The sequence below is a fragment of the Mytilus galloprovincialis genome, chromosome 2, assembly GCF_965363235.1.
Source record: "Mytilus galloprovincialis chromosome 2, xbMytGall1.hap1.1, whole genome shotgun sequence".
Classification (NCBI taxonomy): domain Eukaryota; kingdom Metazoa; phylum Mollusca; class Bivalvia; order Mytilida; family Mytilidae; genus Mytilus; species Mytilus galloprovincialis.
Genome location: NC_134839.1, coordinates 14,525,061 through 14,544,309, shown reverse-complemented (window position 1 = coordinate 14,544,309; position 19,249 = coordinate 14,525,061).

Sequence of the window (19,249 nt, the reverse complement as noted above, 5' to 3'; positions counted from 1 at the left end):
TCGAAGATCGGTGATTTTCTCCGGGCACTCCGACTTCCTAAACCAATAACAACTGGCCGCCTCGAAATAGCCTAAATGCGGTGCTTAAAAGTGGCGTTAAACACCAAAAATCAAATGAAATCAAATCATAAAAATTGAGTTCTTATCAGGGGCTCCCACTAGTGACTTGGGACAAAGTACTGAAGTATTGAACATCGGATGACCGCAAGTTCTGTAGGATGTTCACAAGCACTTGTCTCAGAAATAAAATCATATCTCTATACAGTTTCTTGTGTACAATTTGGAAATTAGTATGGCGTTCATTATCACTGAACTAGTATATATTTGTTTAGGGGCCAGCTGAAGGACGCCTCCGGGTGCGGGAATTTGTCGCTACATTGAAGATCTGTTGGTGACCTTCTGCTGTTGTTTTTTCAATGGTCGGGTTGTTGTCTCTTTGGCACATTCCCCATTTCCATTCTCAATTTAGGTTAGATAGATATAAAAAAAATGGAGACAAGTTCATGTGTGGATGATGAATAAATATCAGTGGATTCAACCTCACCGTAATAATCATTATATTGTAGTCCGACAAAAAAATCATCACCCTCCTTCTTTTAAAGTCAAATTGTTGCTCCCTTAACGACATTCCTAATAAAGACTTTTTTATCTATTTTTTTATTGTTTATAAAAAAAACGAAAATAAAGACTTTTTCGACTTATATTTTGTCTCGCTCATGTCATTCACCAAAGCGAGACTATCGCGTACTGTTATTGATTATGGTGTAATAATATCCCTAGAAATATGATAAGGTCAGTTTCAGGTGAACCCCGATTTGTTATCTAGTAAATTTTTATGAGCATTGTCACATCACATTTCCAGAGATGATTTTCTTCGGCTTCTGAGTCTTAATAAATTAATCTTGACATTTTGGCATTGTTTACAATTATGTGATTATGTCAGTTCAAGGTGAACCACTAATGTTAAGCCAATGATACAAGTAATACATGTAAGTATACGTTGTATTAAAAATGGCACATTTCATACATGTCCATAAAACCAACTCCATAGTCATGGTCCATCGACTTTGAAGAGGTTGCCTAGTTTTAATATATGTTAAAGTGTTGCCGTTTAAGCTACAACACTTTAATGTTACTATCGGAAGGACTGGTATGTTTCATTTAAATTTTGTTTGAAGTGTTCTGTAGAGCCGCTGTCAAAGATTAAAGAGAGGTGACTAACAAAAATGATGTAATCTGCCAACTTAGTATTTCTTCTGAAACCGTACCACAAATATCCTTATTAAACAACTAATTTTGTGCATGTTGTGGAAATGACCTTTGGACCAATAAGCTTTCGTTAAACTAGCATATAAAAAGGATAAACTTTACTAAATCATATAGTTGAATTTTACAATGTACATGTACGGTATCCAGTAAATGAGTACAGCGACCCAATTTTACTTTTTCTTTTCTATTTCTCAGTATAAGGATAATGTTTGTCTTCCGAAACTTTGAAAACTTCAGCACTTATTTTATACCCCAATATTCCTGAACGAAAGTATATATGCAAAATGAAATGAAACCATAAATATCAGATGTTACAGTAGTTCTTTCGTGTATTCTTTCCAGATCATGGCATTCATAGTAATAACGTCATACAAATTTTCTCGTATTTATATTTTTTACTTGTACATGCATTTATATGACAAAACTAAAATCCCTAAAATAATTGAAAAGACAGACATTGTGTATTGCTTCTTCACACAAATCACGTACTTACTAAACAAAACTGTCCAGTTTCATGCCACGCGACTCTGGTTTATTGTAATGAATTCGTGCAATAAAACTCATAATGATGAAACGCATTGTTTAATCAATGCATTGAATTTCATTATAACGCTCACGATTCGTATGTATAGGCATGTACATGTTTCTGATATTAATTGGAACTGTAATGACTTTTATACAAGTAAAATGATCGTAACTTTGTGTCTTTGAGTTAAGCCTTTTTCAACTGATTTTTATAGTTCGTTCTTATGTTGTACTATTCCACCACTGTCCAAGGTTAGGGGAGGGGTGGGATACCGCTAACATGTTTAAGGTTGGTGACCCCTTCTGTAGCCATGAAGGTAAAAAAAAATCAATCTGAATTGTATAAAAAAAAATGAATAATATAGATGGACCATTTTGTACATATACCAAGGGGAATCTTCGTGCAAAGCATGACTATTAATTGTTTCATTGCATTTAATAGAAAAGGGGATTTTGTGGCATATAAAACCACATTTTTATAGAAAATTCACAGACTATAAAACCAAGATTTTCGTTTTAAAATTTTAAACATAGATTACTCACTTACTATAAAATCCAAAATACCTCGTGCTGAGTCACTAAAGTCAAGTGCACCCTAGAAGGTGTACTTGAATTGGTCTATATTTATATTTGTTTTAAGGATTATGTACCCTTGTGTTGACTCAATGCTAAACATATGGAAATTTTAGAGAATATCCACAGCCTTTCCCCTTGTACTCTCATATTTGGCAATTCGATGCTTGATAGATAGAGGATTATTGCATGCAGTGCTAGCAATCATTTTCTTTAAATAAGTTTATAAATTTAGATATTGGTGAAATCAAAATAAATATATGGGCCAATTCAAGTACACCTTTTAGGGTAGGCTCGACTTTCGTCACTCAGCACGAGGTATTTTGTAATTTAAAGGTTGTATAGGACTTTTTGCAAACAACAAACGCTAGCATATCATAGAATAACAAGTAAGTATTCTATGTTCTGAAATTTATACCAAAATTTTCTGTATTAAAGTCTGTGGATTTTCTATAAATCTTTGATTTAGGGAGCTACCATTTGATTTTTAGGGGAGGAGGGGGGGGGGGGGGGGGGCTTGGATGAAATTTGAAAAAAATAGGCAGGACAGGAGTTTTGAGTAAAAAAAAAAAGGCAGGATGAGACACTTGCAAAAAAAAAGTCAGGATGACAATTTATGTTAAAAAAGTCAGGATAAACTATATAAAAAAAAAAAAAAAAAGCAGGACCGAATAGAGTGAAAAATAAAAAGGCAGGACAGAGATTACAACTAAAAAAAAATGCAGGACAAAATTTTTCATCCTAGCCCCCATAAAAATCAAATGGTAGCTCCCTTATTTGCCACAACATCCCATTTTTCTATGAAATGCAATGAAACAATGAATAATAATCCTTTGCACTAATTTTCCCCCTAGTATATGTGTACAATGGTCCATATCTATTATTCATCATCTTTACTGTTTTGATACAATTTCAGTTTTAAAATTTCGTTATTACATGGCTACAGAAGGGGTCATAAACCTTAACCAATATCTAAATTTATATAAAAAAAAAATATTACGAAATCATTGCTAGCACTGCATGCAATGATCCTCTATCTATCATGTGCTGAATTGCTAAATATGAGAGTATAAAAAGGGCAAATGCTGTGGATTTTCTATAAAATTTTCATATGTTTAGCATTGAATCAACACAAGGGTACGTAATCCTTAACCTCGCCACATTCTGTATGTATGTGACTGTCCCAAGAAAAGAGCCTCTAATGCAGTGGTAATCGTTTGTTTATGTGTTACAAATTTGTTTTTCGTTCATTTTTTGTACTTAAACTAGGCCGATAGTTTTCTCGTTTTAAGTGTATTACATTGTCATTTCGGGGCCATTTATAATAGCTGACTATGCGGTATGGGCTTTGCTCATCGTTGAAGGCCTTACGGTGATAAATAGTTGTTAATTTCTGTGTCATTTGGCCTCTTGTGGAGAGTTGTTTCATTAGCAATAATACCATATCTCTTTTTATATATTTAGTCATTTTGTTAATAAAGAAATTATTGTGCGATCTGATAAGCCAACCTTTTATATAGATATAGGAAGATGTGGTGTGAGTGCCAATGAGACGACTCTCCATCCAAATAACAATTTATAAAAGTAAACCATTATAGGTCAATGCATTTGAAAGGATTTTATATGTTGTGAGGTTACAACATCTCATTGACAATCATGGCATTGCTTCTTATTTGTATATAATTTAATTTTGGATGTAACGCGTCTTCTGATTGGCTGACGTTATTTTGTTATGAGCCCATAGACATAATTTAGTCATGTGACGGTGACGTCATCAACGTTTTTTCATGGTTTTCTACGGTTTAAAATGGAATTTAGAATTAAATTATAAGAAATGACTGTAATGTTTTTTCTGTCTATTCGAAATAACATAAAAAATGTGGTGCACACTGTTAAATAACCCGCTACGCGCGTTATTCAGTGTGCACCACATTTTTTATGTTATTTCTTCATAGACAGAAAAAATATTAATCATTCCTTAAATGTTTTCACTATGATACAAGTATTTCGTGATTATCTTAGAAACGCTGACTAAGAATTATTATTTAATATCACCAAATGAGTTCAGTCTTCAATAATATCAAGCACCTTTTTATAATGATTTTCAATAATATGTTGATGCGAGATTATATCATCACTTTTTCTAAAATTCTCCGGGGATACATTAATAATTATGAAAAAACTCAAGACTAAGAATCCATCAGGCAAAGTTGACATTAGAAGGATTAGAAGAGTCCTTCTGACAACAAAGTTGCTCATGTTTTATGTTCTTATATATCATTGACGTTTAAATGTGTGGGTTTGAGCGTTCCTGATTAAGGTTAATCTAGAAAAATGCACAAAAACTTACTAAATGTTATTTACACATGGCAGAGAAAAATGTTTATTTTTAATCAATTATTATACACACTGTCTAAGATTAGACATACTTACTTCTACGTTGTTTTAAAAATTATGTTTCAAAGCAGGTAAAGTGCTGTCAGCAAGAAGTTCGGCGTTATGATTATGTTAGGGGACTGGTTCAGTGGCAAGTATTTCAGGCATGTTCAGGAATTAAATAAATAAATCGAACATATAATAGGCGGTCGCTCGGGATGATGAGCAGAACATTTTTAGAGCCGCTGGAGAATGACTGTATCAGGCCACCAATTTATATTTAACCCAACAATGTTAGATCTTCAAATTTGTTTGAACAAATTTTTGTTCTTCCCTTAACGGGAATCGGACCTTTGCGTCTGTGACATCGAGGCAACACCACTTGTGCCGCCTTAGACCACTGGACCACCTATGCTACATTAAAATATAGCTTACGGTGTTCGATGTAATACCTGTTATCGTCGGCTTTATCTAGAATTGTCAAAAAGTACATGATGTATAGTAGCAAGTAGATGGTGTACTTTTCAGATCAGCTATTTTTTTGTAGTAAAGGATGATAAAGTTAATTACCTTGCCGACACATTAAACTTTGATTATATTAAACAATTCAAAGCATTTGACTTTCTGCTTACGTTCTTCATCGGAAAACACGTGCATGGTTATACAGTACTAACCCCATATAAAATTAAGAATCGAAATGGGGATGTATATATATACGTACTTATTTATGTACATTGTATGAATGAACAACCGAATGTTTATTAAATGTAATTACATAATATATATACAGAGGTGAATAAGTTATTTGCACTGCGATGATAAATATACGAGAAAAGACGCTCACACTTTCTTCCAGTATTAGGCTTATACGATTTCCTCAGGGTTTTTTTAATATTAAAATAGATGTACGAGTTCTGAAGTTCTAATCTCTTACTTAATTCTTGCTAAATAACAGTCATGACGAACAATTAGTCCGTCATGACTGAAATTCTAAACATCTGATGAGTTCCGCCTTTTTCAACAGATTTTTATAGTTTTGTTCTTTTATTTGAGTGGTTGTCTTTTTGTCTTTTTTTTTTTTTTTGCTGTTTCTCATATTTGTTTTTGGTTCATTGTTTTGCACAGTTTGTTCTTATGTTGTGTCGTCAGTTCACCACTGTCCCAGGTTTTTTGGGAAGTTTTGACGCAAGCAAACTAGTTTAATTCGGCACATTCTGTGTGTGCCTGAACCAAGTCAGACGCCTGTAATTCAGTGGTTGTCGTTTGTTGCTGTATATACTATTTGTTCTACGTTCAATATTTTGTACATAAATCAGGCCGATAGTTTTCTCGTTTGATTTGTTTCACATATGTAATTTCGAGGCCTTTTTAGCTGACTAGGCAGTATTAGTTTACTCATTGTTGTAGGCCGTACGGTGACTATATATTTTTTAGTTTCTGTGTCATTTTTTCTAATGTTGAGAGTCGTCTCATTGGTAATCATACCATATCTTCAAGTTTCAATGAAAATCTTCAACAGTATTGAAATTGATAGTATGGATGATATTCCTGGTAAAATATCAATACAGTTCCGACTAAAAAGTTAATTAAATCAGCGGTTGCTGTCTGCAATATTTGTATTTCGTTTATTGCTGTAGTACAAATCCGGTTATTTTTGTTTTTGTGCAAATTTCTATCATGTTTATGCCAGACAGTTTTAAACCCGGATTAATTAAATTAAGTACGTAGAAGACAAAATTAAAAAAAAAAAACTTCCTTGTGTACCGTGCTCGGTCATTGAACTTTTACGACACATGTTACACTCAAGCGGACAAAAAAATTGTGCAATCCTTTATATGACTTTGAATGGCTCTAAATCTAGTATTCAATGGGTTCCTCAAGTTTTCTCAAAGTGGATAAATCGGTGACCCCTTCATGTTCTCGAATAACGTGCAATGCGTCTTCAATTATAACTTAATAACAGACTAAGATATGAATCAAGTTGATGCTGGGCTGGCAAACTATCATTGTATTTTACTATTGTTAACATCTAATTTGTTAACATCATCAAATGAACTTATATACTTTTTTTTTCGTCAATGCAGTATGTATCAAGTTTTTAAAAATATAAAATTATCTTTGGGAATAATAGATGTGATCGCTTTAGAAAAAAAAAATAGAGCCTTAGGAAAAGGACTTATATTACTAAATGAAGAGACATGTTTTGTTTGTCGCTTCTAAAATTATCAGTCTACAAAAATCTTGGATAAAAGAATAAAATTTGTCCTAAAGGTACAATGTTACTGTAGCATACAGTCTAAATTTGGATTATTTCCGGAATAGTTTGGAAAGAAAATGATTTCCTAAAAATTTCTCTGGATGACTGGTAAAGAAATCAGGTCATTCATATCTCTGTTCCAGAAGTAAACTCTTACTATAAAAGACTTTGTTTAGCTTGTCCAAATTTTCAGCCCTTCAAGTATGAATCACCCGGGTTTTTTTTTTTCATGCTACGGGTTGCACAAAATTGTCAGATTTGGTATGAATTATGCATGCATGGAAGGCCCAATTTTCTGTGATAAAAAGAAAACTACACAATAGAATTTCAAGATAAAATATGAGAAGATAGCTCTAATAATATGGTTTCATTTCAGCCCCCCTGGTTTTGCTACACAAAAAAAAAGGTCAAATCCCAACACAATTTATTATAAATATCCCCTTATATCTCAGTTACCACCCTTATGTGGCGAAGTTGAAAAAAGTGAATCAGATAAAAAAAATCTGTTTGTTTTTTGTCCAACACAGCCATAAATATGATAAATCACATATTTTCTATATTACATTAAAACGAACAGTCTAATACATAAAATAACATACTTCTCTTGAAAATCTGCACATTTCATTAATCATTAAAGATCTAGACTGATTGTTATCTGCTTTTTCAAAATCCAAGATGGAGGAAGACACCAGCCGCTTAAGGGAAAACGGTAGTATTTAATTTTCCCAGCATTAGGTTGGCCTTTTGTATACCCAAGGCAGGTGAAGGAAGTCAAATTAGGAGCGGTGTGATTGGATGTAAGGGTACAATATATTTTTTATTTATCTATGAATAACTGCAGTGTGTATATTTACAATATAAATTTTAAAACCTATTGAAATATTTTCTAGAGAATTATTCGAAAAGACTTGCAAAATTTCATAAATTTGGTGCAAAATGACGGTGGGCATGGATAACATAAACAAGCTCCGTTGGAAGTTGGTCATGATACTATTTGGCTTTAATTTTTAAAACAGAGTAATAAAGTACTAACACAACATATAACTGTTTTATCCAGGTTTTTATCTTAAAAAGTGGTAAATTTAGAAAATGTTAACATTGTCGCCTATGGCAGAATAAATAGTACCGTTTTCCCTATACTGAAGATAGCAAGGGAAATCAAAGTCACTCAAACTGCAATTCTTTTATACTATTTTGAAGGTTTTGATTAGTACATTTGATTTTTATCACAAAGAATAGAAATTTTTCACAAAGAACAATACTGTGTTGAGAAAAGTGCTGAGTCATCATGATAGGTCAAATTGATTGGTAATGATATAAAACTTTATTCTAGGATGTCAATATTAACTATATTGTGTAAAATGCACCATATTATAGTTCCTTTGTATTTGATTTCACCTTTCGCAATGATTTTTTCGATTGGAAACACCACAATTTAAGTCGCGACAAATATTTTTTACTGAAATGTTTGCCTTTTTTGCTGCGTAATTCCCTAAAAGTGTAACTTGGGTATTTCTGTAAACATAATCTATTAAAATGGGAAATTGTCTGGTTTAGTTTGTACTGTTTATGGAATTAGGCAATATTTGGTCACATTGAAAGCATTTTCAGTGTTAGAATTGTTCATCTAAGAAAAAAAGAGGCCCACTTGAGGCTAAATTTACATAGAATTTATACTCTCCTGTGTAAAGAATTGTTCACATTCTTGATAATGCATGCAGCAAATATTTCAAAAGTGCTTCATTTTGTAGTTTCTTTCTTTTATTATATCAGACATAAATAATTTTTCCTTTCCTACTGTTTGAAAGGACTTTTGTTGGAAATTAATACTCCCAAGGGACATAATTCAGCTTTTTCATTGATTAATACAGGCAACAAAGGCAACTTTACAGCTGATTAGTTTGCATATTTAATGTTTAAAGTGTCTAATATCTTTGTTTTCATCATCTCAAGACAGAATAATAGATTTTATAACAAGCTCTAAAAATTTCAACCACAATATGGCATATACTAAAGCATGGAATGGAGATTAGTATGAAAAATCTTGAATTTGTGCATTTCTTGTAAATTTTTGATAAAATGAATACAAATTGAATGGAACTGTCAATTTTATCTGTTTAAATGGAACTATTTATCATTCTTTTTAAATAAGATAAGATATGATTGGATACAGGTTGTTTATTAAGGCTTTTCTGAAAGAAGTAGAGAATGAGGTAAACCAGCATGTAGGGGTGGGGACATAAAATGATCTATGTTTCTTTAAGTACTGGGGTCATACAAGTAATTATTATAGCCAAGGTTTTCACAATACCCCAGTATTGCATTAATAATGTCATAAGAATTCTTTATATCTTTATGTCACAGTATAGGGAAAACGGTAGTATTTAATTTTCCCAGCATTAGGTTGGCCTTTTGTATACCCAAGGCAGGTGAAGGAAGTCAAATTAGGAGCGGTGTGATTGGATGTAAGGGTACAATATATTTTTTATTTATCTATGAATAACTGCAGTGTGTATATTTACAATATAAATTTTAAAACCTATTGAAATATTTTCTAGAGAATTATTCGAAAAGACTTGCAAAATTTCATAAATTTGGTGCAAAATGACGGTGGGCATGGATAACATAAACAAGCTCCGTTGGAAGTTGGTCATGATACTATTTGGCTTTAATTTTTAAAACAGAGTAATAAAGTACTAACACAACATATAACTGTTTTATCCAGGTTTTTATCTTAAAAAGTGGTAAATTTAGAAAATGTTAACATTGTCGCCTATGGCAGAATAAATAGTACCGTTTTCCCTTAACATACATGAAATATTTATTAATGAACGTCATCAATACAGCAATCAAATAAATGCCATTCCAATTTTTCCGATTCGGATTTATACCTTATTTCCGTTTCTATTCAGCATGGGACCTCGTGATTAAAATTAGCAACGCTCTGCAGGTTCCAAAATTAAACAAGGTTGGTAAAAAAAACCAAACTTATATAACATAAATGAGACGGGGTCGGAGGGCCCGCCCTGTTCCCGAAATCCCGGGCTTCAAAACATAATCCCGAGGTCCCGAATTTAAAGAAATAAAAATCCCGACATCCCGAAATTCGAAAAAAAAGCACCCGATCCCGACGTCCCGAAAAAGGTCCTGCCTCTCTTATATGTTGGTCCTTAAGTCTTGACGATTTATTTCAAATGCCATTGTAAGTGTTATTATTAATAGTAAAATGCAAACATTCGAATGCTTACAATATGCATATGATCTAATAAACGTGAGATATTCAGCAAAACTATATGACCTTCTTTATTCTTATGATTATTAACTTACATAATCAATTAACAAATTTGTTTAACATGTATTGTTTATGTTTTCTTGTTTAACAGATGCTCTAGTAGGATCTTACTTTACAAATAACGTTTCATGTGTTTTAAGAGCGTTAACAATTGACATTATTTGTTATGTAAACGACTAAATTCAAATTTGCACAAGCGTTTAGACTAAATCTGTCTTCATAATTACTAAATATCGAGTATGAATAATGACTTTCATATTTAAAATTTGGCAAGTATGTCTAATTGGGATTGACATTTTGTATTTAACACTAAGAAGATGGCATTGTAAATCCCTTGAGTCTGTGTATCAGCATATTAATCATAACGTATGACAGAAAACAATTATCTCTTACTGATCTTTGATAATCTTCCCCGCTTAGTTCAACATGGGTAATAGCAGCGGTATGCCATCTTCGTCTGACTATGCACCGTTTAGTGTAAATGGTACAAACCTCGACCCTAGCTTCCAAGAAAACACCGGCTTAGTCTCGGCTTTAATGTTTGCATCTGGTGTTTTGGGAAATATGCTAGCTTTCATAGTGTTGATTTATTCTTCATCGGAACATAAAAAGACAATATTTTACCGTCTGGTAGCCGGATTAACCGTCACGGATTTAGTTGGGACATCGTTAACGTCACCTGTGGTAATTGCAGTGTATGCAAGTGGCAATGAATGGATTGGCGGAAAAACAATGTGTTACTATTTTGGATATGTTATGATATTTGCCGGTTATGCGACAATGTTAATTATTTGCAGTATGTCCGTTGAACGAGTTCTTTGTATACGATATCCTTGTTTTTATCGAACACGATCATCACCTAAACACGCTACAGTGATACTTACGTTTTGTTGGGCTTTAGCGTCATTCATTGCATCATTTCCATTTTTAGGATTCGGAAAGACGGTGTTACAGTATCCAAACACGTGGTGTTTCTTTGATTATTATAACACAAATCCAGTGAATAAAGCGTTTAACTATTTCTATGCGATTTTTGCAATTTTGATTATATCTATAACGACTTGTTTCAACTTGACAGCGTTATGTACATTATTGAATAGATGTCGGAATAATGATTCTTTAAAGGGATGCAGACAAAGTTTTAGAAAGTGTAGCAAATCTCACAAATACACTGAATGTCAAATGTTGTCTCAGCTTGCAGGGATAACTGTAGTATTTAGTACCTGTTACGTTCCTCTTATGGTAAGTTTTAAAAACCTCAGTGGACATCATCATTAGGGGGGGAGGTAACATGGGTTATTCGAATCTAAAATGTTGTCTGTACTTGCTGGGATAGTTGTTGTATTAAGTACGTGTTGCTTTCCTCTAATGGTAAGTTTTGAAAGCCTCAGTTGACTACATCATTATTGGGAGACAACGCGGATTGTTCGAATATCACATGTTTAAAAAGTAAATAAAAACGGAATCATGCCACCATATCGATCAGAACCATGCATGATTTTCAATATAATACATCAAGAGGTCAGCAACATATTCAAGTGGTTCGAATAGAAAGGAAAAAAGTCGCAATTACTATAAAAAACGGTTTAGTGATATTTCAGTGCACATAAACTCTTTATGCCTCTTTAATTTGATACTAAAAAATTCGAAAATTTAGTCCCACTATGCTCGTCGACTTTAAATTTAATTCAAACGTCATTGATGAAAACACGTAACTGACATTCACATATATAATCCTGGTATAAGTTTCTGTTTCGGCCTCAGTTTAAAATATCAGCTTGTCGAGTTCCATACCGAAAAACTGAATTTATAAATATAAATTAATATGACCAATGACTGCTTAGTTCATTGAATTTAATGTATGGTTCCTGCAGGACAGTCATTGTTATAAGGATGGCCAATGAAATAACTACATGTACTAGTATCGAAACAAGTACAAACAGAAGTGATTAAGTGTAAATATTTTATCATTAGAAAAGTTTTGTACATCGTGCATTATCAAAATTTACGTATCGACAATTAACAGACCACAAACGTAAAAAACCCGGGATGATGTATGGATAAAATCTGTTAAAAAAGTATGTGATGGAAACGTACTAAAACGAACATTCTAAAGCCACAATGTTAAACGAATGTGATTACCGATATAAGATAAGGATTCGTTTAGTACTTTCAAACCAAATCTTTAAATTAATTATTAAAAGGTTTTAGATGATATTTTTAAACACGTAAAAGTTCGACTCAGTCTTTTGGAGTGCATGTCTAACAAATAAAAGAGGAGAAAGATACCAAAAGTTAAACTTATAGATCGAAAATAATCTGACAACGCCACGGCTAAAAATGAAAAAGACAACACAAAAATAGTCACAACATAGACAACTGACTAAGTAATATGAACCCCATTAAAAACTGGGAGTGATATCAGGTGCCCCGGAATGGTAGGCAGATCCTGCTCTACATGTGATTTACGTATCACGTAAAAGCCAAGAACAGTATGTCTGTCAAACAGCAGTCAAAGTACAATTCACATGACGCCCTTCTTTTCCTGAATATAAATGTAATATTTGCTACTGGACGTTAAACGATAATAACTTAGGCTAAGTTTAATCATATTTAGGCTCATATGTAGAATAACAGTTACTATAACTACTATATCTAGCTGAATAGCTATAAAGTCACTGAAACTAAGCAGTGGCGGATATTTTTTTATATGGGGAATACTTAACGGGGTTTGGGCGATTCATTCTTGCTTCAGTGATTCCTTTTATAATCAACTTAATTTTCCCACTAAAGGGGAGGGGCGGGCCCCTCATCCCCCGAAACTGCCTATGGAAATAGATAAACTAAGAAACATATTGAGTAATTAACTGACATGTTCAAACTGAGTGAACATGTAACTTGCATGAGAATAAAATACATCTTATCTTTACAGAGGTAAAACGGCCAATATGCAACTGTTTAGCTAATAGTCAGATAATAAATAAATTAACGTCTTTGTTAATTACTTATTAAGCTTAGATATTTAGAGAACATGTACAGGGAATGGGCCACTTCAATTAACATCATATATGATCAAGTTATAATAATTGATGATTATTGCTGTCACTAAATAATTGATTATAATCAGTAATTCATAATCAATGTTTATTCCGTTTGCACAGTATGGTGTCACATGTACAACTCAAAATAGACCTGAAACGCGATTTATTACACAATTCAAAATCATGAAATGATATTTTTAGGAGATCGTATCGTAGTTGTTTTTTTAGAATTTTGGAAGATCTTTTTTCTTCTCTCAATTAGACATCAATAAGTATTGTTTACTTGGATATAGACTATACATGTCAAATATTTCATTTGAAGAAGTCGTATGAATATATAATAGGGTCACACATAGTGACCAATGGGTATACTTTCTGGTAGTAAAGCATAGGGCCACTTTCTAGCTGTCGTGCAACGACTGAACACTCAACTTAAGATGGACGCCGAAATTCGATCCGAAATACAAAATGAAGTTCAAGCTGCATTGCAGACCACCCAGACAACAATATTGGATAGCATGGCCACCCTTCTGGATAACCGCCTGGAATATTTCAACAAAAATTTCCAGTCTACTCAAAAGGCGTTAGCGGAATCCCAATTGGCAAAGCTAGACGAGACGTTGTCCGATAATTACAAGTTCAAGAAAAGGGGAGACGAGGAACAACACAAACATAACAGTAAAGTTTTTGATGAAGTTCAAGGAAGCTAACAGTGAACTAAATCAGGAACATCTCACAAAGGACAATATCTAGTCGGCCAAGGACAAGATAACAGAAGGTATGAGTTTGATTAGAGACAGACAAAAGTTAATAAAGCTAGCGGACTCATCAGAAGCAGGTTGGATAGTTGTTGCAGAATATACCACTAATCCGTTAGCTCAAAATTCAGAGGACGAGAAACGAATGTACAAAGCCCAAACAAGAGCGGAGGCGAAAATAAAGAAAGAAAAGTTAAAAAGGAAACCAGCTTCCTGTTCACCAGCTTCTAGATCACCAGCTCCGTACACTATTCCAACAAGAACATCCCATATCGACAGACAAGGGAAATGTTTGAACTGCAACAAGACGGGTCACTGGCGAAGTCCAGAGGTGACACGAAATGCAAGTCAGAGTCGACCAAGTGATAAGATAAGTACTGATTTTCTGTTTTATATTAATGACAGTAATAGTAGAGATATATATACAACACAAATGCTTTGAGACAACCCCTTTGTTATGAAATGAACAACCAAAACAATGAAATTGACATCTCAAATGTAAACATTACATCGCCGGCAGGTAGATTGAGAACTCACATTACAAAATGGTTACCAATAGGCACAAGTGAATATATTTTAGATGTTATAAAAAACGGATATAAAATACCGTTCATGGTAATACCAGGTAAGGTTGACCTTGAAAACAATAGGTCAGCGAAGGATAATCCTCAATTGGTTTTAGGGGAATAAACAAGTTATTACAGAAAAAATGCATAAGCGAGTCTTATTATATTCCACATGTCGTTAATCCTTTAACAGTGGTAGGAAATAAAAAAAGATAAAATTCGATTAGTTCTTGATGCAAGACACATCAATCCGCATCTTTTCAAATTTCGTTATAAATATGAAGATGCTAGCACAGCTCGACAAATCTTTAATAAAGGTGACTTGTTTTTCATATGATTTGAAAAGTGCCTATCATCACGTGGAATTTGTTTTTCAGATAGAACATATTTAGGTTTTAAGTGGGAAAATAAGTACTACGTGTTTAATGTATTACCTTTTGGTCTGTCAACAAGTGGATTCATTTTTTCCAAAGTCATGAGAGAACTTGTTAAGTATCGGAGAAACTACGGTTTCAAAATAGTAATGTATCTAGATGATGGTCTAGGTGGAGGTAAAACCTATTCTGAATGTTGGAAAGCAAGTAAAGAGATCAAGTCTGATCTTGAAAGTTTTGGTTTTGTCATAGCACACCAAAAATGTATTTTGGAACCGGCACAAAATTTACGTGGCTCGGTTTTGATTGGAATTTGATTGATGGTTTAATACAATTAAGAGGAAAAAGAGTCGTAAAATTGAAGGATGTTTTGTGATCCCTCGGATGTAGGCTATGGTGGTTATTTGACCTTTGATTCGGCAGACGAATCAGATGAACCAAATATGTTTGGTAGTTGGTCCATTTTTGAAACGAAACAGAGTTCCAACTTGGAAGAGTTAGAAGCGGTAGACAGAGTTTTTAAGAACTTTGTCAGTAGGATACAGGGAAAATCTGATAAAATGTACACAGATAACAAAAATGTATCGCACATCCTTAAAGTAGGAAGTAAAAAACCCTATTTACAAGAAAAAGCTATGTCTGTACATGATACATGTAGTAAATATTCAATTGACATGTCATGTGACTGGATTCTTAGAGAATCGAATACTAAAGCTCATAAATTAAGTAAAACAGTCAGATTGTGATGACTGGGGTATCCAGTCATGGGTTTTTGAATATTTAAATGATTTATTGGGTATTTTCACATGTGACCGTTTTGCATGCGATTACAACACAAAATTCAAAATATTTAATTTTAAGTTTTACGGTAAAGGTACATCAGGCATAGATGCCTTTAAACAGAACTGGACAACTATCCACAAAAGACCAAAATGACACAGACATTAACAACTATAGATCACCGTACGGCCTTTAACAATGAGCAAAGCCCATACCGCATAGTCTGCTATAAAAGGCCCCGATAAGACAATGTAAAACAATTCAAACGAGAAAACTAACGGCCTTATTTATGTAAAAAAAAATGAACGAAAAACAAATATGTAACACATAAACAAACGACAACCACTGAATTACAGGCTCCTGACTTGGGACAGGCACATACATAAATAATGTGGCAGGTTAAACATGTTAGAGGGATCCCAACCCTCCCCCAACCTGGAACAGTGGTATAATAGTACCACATAAGAACGAACTATAAAAAACAGTTGTAAAAGGACAAAGCAGATGGACGTGAAGGTACTTTATTTGTACCGGAGTAGAGGTCAGCACCGTACTGGTGTATGTTAACATACTACACAAAATTTCAAAATTTTGTAGTTGATTACAAATATTTACATGGATATAATTTGATTAAGAAAGGAAGAGGTCAAAATGATTTATTTGGCAAACAATCAAATAAAATTAGACTTGTTGCATTGAGAATAATATTTTGATTTGTTATTTTTATATTTACAATAGGTTTTAAGATTAATGAGCATGTAGAGGCAGCTGTTTTCTAGAGTGGAAATACAACAGACAGTCCTTTATACCAGCTATACCCTAAGATGTGCAAGTTACTGCTAGGAAGCAGAAGTGACAATACTATTAAATCTTATTTTTACGCATTTAGACGTTGGGAGCAGTATATACCTAAGCTAGGTTTTGCTGCTTTGCCAGCCCAACCTATTCATATCGCACTTTATTTTACTCATTTGCTTGATCAAGGTTCGACTTTTCACCCAATTGACAATGCTATGTACGGGATTAAATGGGCACACGAGATCAATGGTTTGACTGATCCTACAGAAAACCCATTTGTTTCTTCCATACAACAAGCTGCAAAACGTACGGCTTACAAAACATTTACTAAAAAAGAACCGGTTACTACTGATATGTTGATACAACTTTGTGAAAAATATTCAGATTCAGAAGATTTGTTGATTTTAAGGGATTTAACTATGGCTTTATAAGGGTTTGCAGGTTTTCTAAGATATGGTGAATTAAGCTCTTTACTTTTTAGCAATGTTAAAGTTAAAGATTTTCTAGTTTTGTATTTAAACAAAAGCAAGACTGACCAATATAGGCAAGGACATGAAGTTTTTCCAAGGGTTTTTCAGTGGCTTGTCCTTTTAATATGTATTTGAAATATGTTCGGTTAGCAGGCTTTGTTGAGGGGTCAGAAATGTTTTTGTTCAGACCTGTTTTTAGATCAGGGAATATTTGTAAATTAATTTACAAAAATAAAAAGCTTAGTTACACGTCAGCTAGAGAGAACATTATTTCTAGACGTAAATCAGTCTCTGATAATTTAAATTTTGGTTTACATACTCTTCGTTCTGGTGGGGCAACCGCAGCCGCAAATAATGTTGCTAACGATAGTAGATATTTGAAAAGACACGGGAGGTGGAAAACTAAGAAAAGTAGAGATAGTTATATTGTGGACTCCATTGAAAAGAGGCTTAAAGTGCCACAAACACTGGGACTGTAACGTTACTAATTCCTGTTCTTTGTGTTTTTCTATCGAGCATGACGGGCTGTCGGCAAACTAAGATTATGTTTGCGTTGTTTATATTTGCGACGAGTATGTAGTTATTAAAGCCTCGGTCACACCTTACCGGATAGCTCGAACGGACGCCTAACGGATAACTTTTTTTCAATCCGTTAGACGTCCGTCCATATCCGTTGCATGTCCGTTAAGCGTCCGTTTTATCCGTTGCATGTCCGTTAAGCGTCCGTTTTATCCGTCGACGTCCGTTCTGTCCGGTAGAAAATTTTGAGCATGTTCAAAACTTTGAACGGACGTCTAACGGATAAAATGTCCGTTGAACGTCCGTTAGACGTCCGTTAGGCGTCCGTTTTGTACGGTACTCGTCCGTTTCGTTTCCGTTTTGTATCCGTTACGTGTCCGTTATACATCCGTTGGAGGTCTGGCAGATAAATTCACCAACGGACTTCTAACGGACGTCTAACGGATAAAACGGATGAGAAACGGACTTCTAACGGACGTATAACGGACATAACGGATGATGAACGGATCTGAAACGGATAAAATTGATGGCAATTGAAAATTTCTCGTCAGAAATGCCAAAAATATTTCTTAAGGTTCATGAATTCTTATTATTCATAATCGATCTTAGAGTAAGGGCACATCTTCACAATCAATCAGCTGTTAAACTTATTCAGGTCAGACACTACCCTTTAGCGGCATTTTGAAGAACAAACAAAAACCAGTTACACAGAACTTTGACAAATAGATTTGCTTTCATTATATTGCATGTTTTTTCAGTTTTGTTTGGTAGGATTTGCATGATTTTTTATGTGATAGTCGGTTAAAAAGTTCATCAGAGCTCATGTTTTGTCTGTTATTATGTATATATATGCCGACTCGAAATAAAATCAACTTACTTAATTACTTAACTAGAACATTTTCAATATTAATGCGATTGACATGTATTATTATTGTCGCCTTTAATTTTTTCGTATATCTTGTTTATCCGTTTTATCCGGTACGCTTCCGTTAGGTGTCCGTTTTATGCGGTACTCGTCCGTTGGATGTACGTTCGACATCCGTTCTGTCCGTTACGTCTCCGTTTCTCGTCCGTTGCATGTCCGTTATGCATTCGTTAGGCGTCCGTTTTAGTTGGTCAGTACATCAACGGACGCCCAACGGATAACAATTTTGTCAACGGACAACTTTTATTTTCATCCGTTAGGCGTCCGTTCGTCTTATCCGGTAAGGTGTGACCGAGGCTTTATACTTGTGTTTTCCCGCGTTTCGTTTAGTACAGCGGGAAAATATTGTATTGACGGGTACAGGTCTTATGAATATATAATAGGGTCACACATAGTGAACAATGGGTATACGTTCTGGTAGTAAAGCATAGGGTCACTTACTAGCTGTCGTGCAACGAGTGAACACTCAACTTTAATTTTTGATGTACATGTATATACGTTGATATTTTTACTGCATTCAATTTGCGAGTACACACATGTTTAAGGTGTAGGTCAGAGCACCTAGCCCTGGAGACGGGATTGCGCACTTGGCATCCACTGACACAGGTTTCTAGAGAATTTTGGTCGATTATATCGTTTTATCTCTAGTTGTTCCTGGCCGGCCCTGACCGTCTATGAAGGGGTGCATTTAGTCGGAAGTTTGGTTTTGGTGTATTTAAGATAATA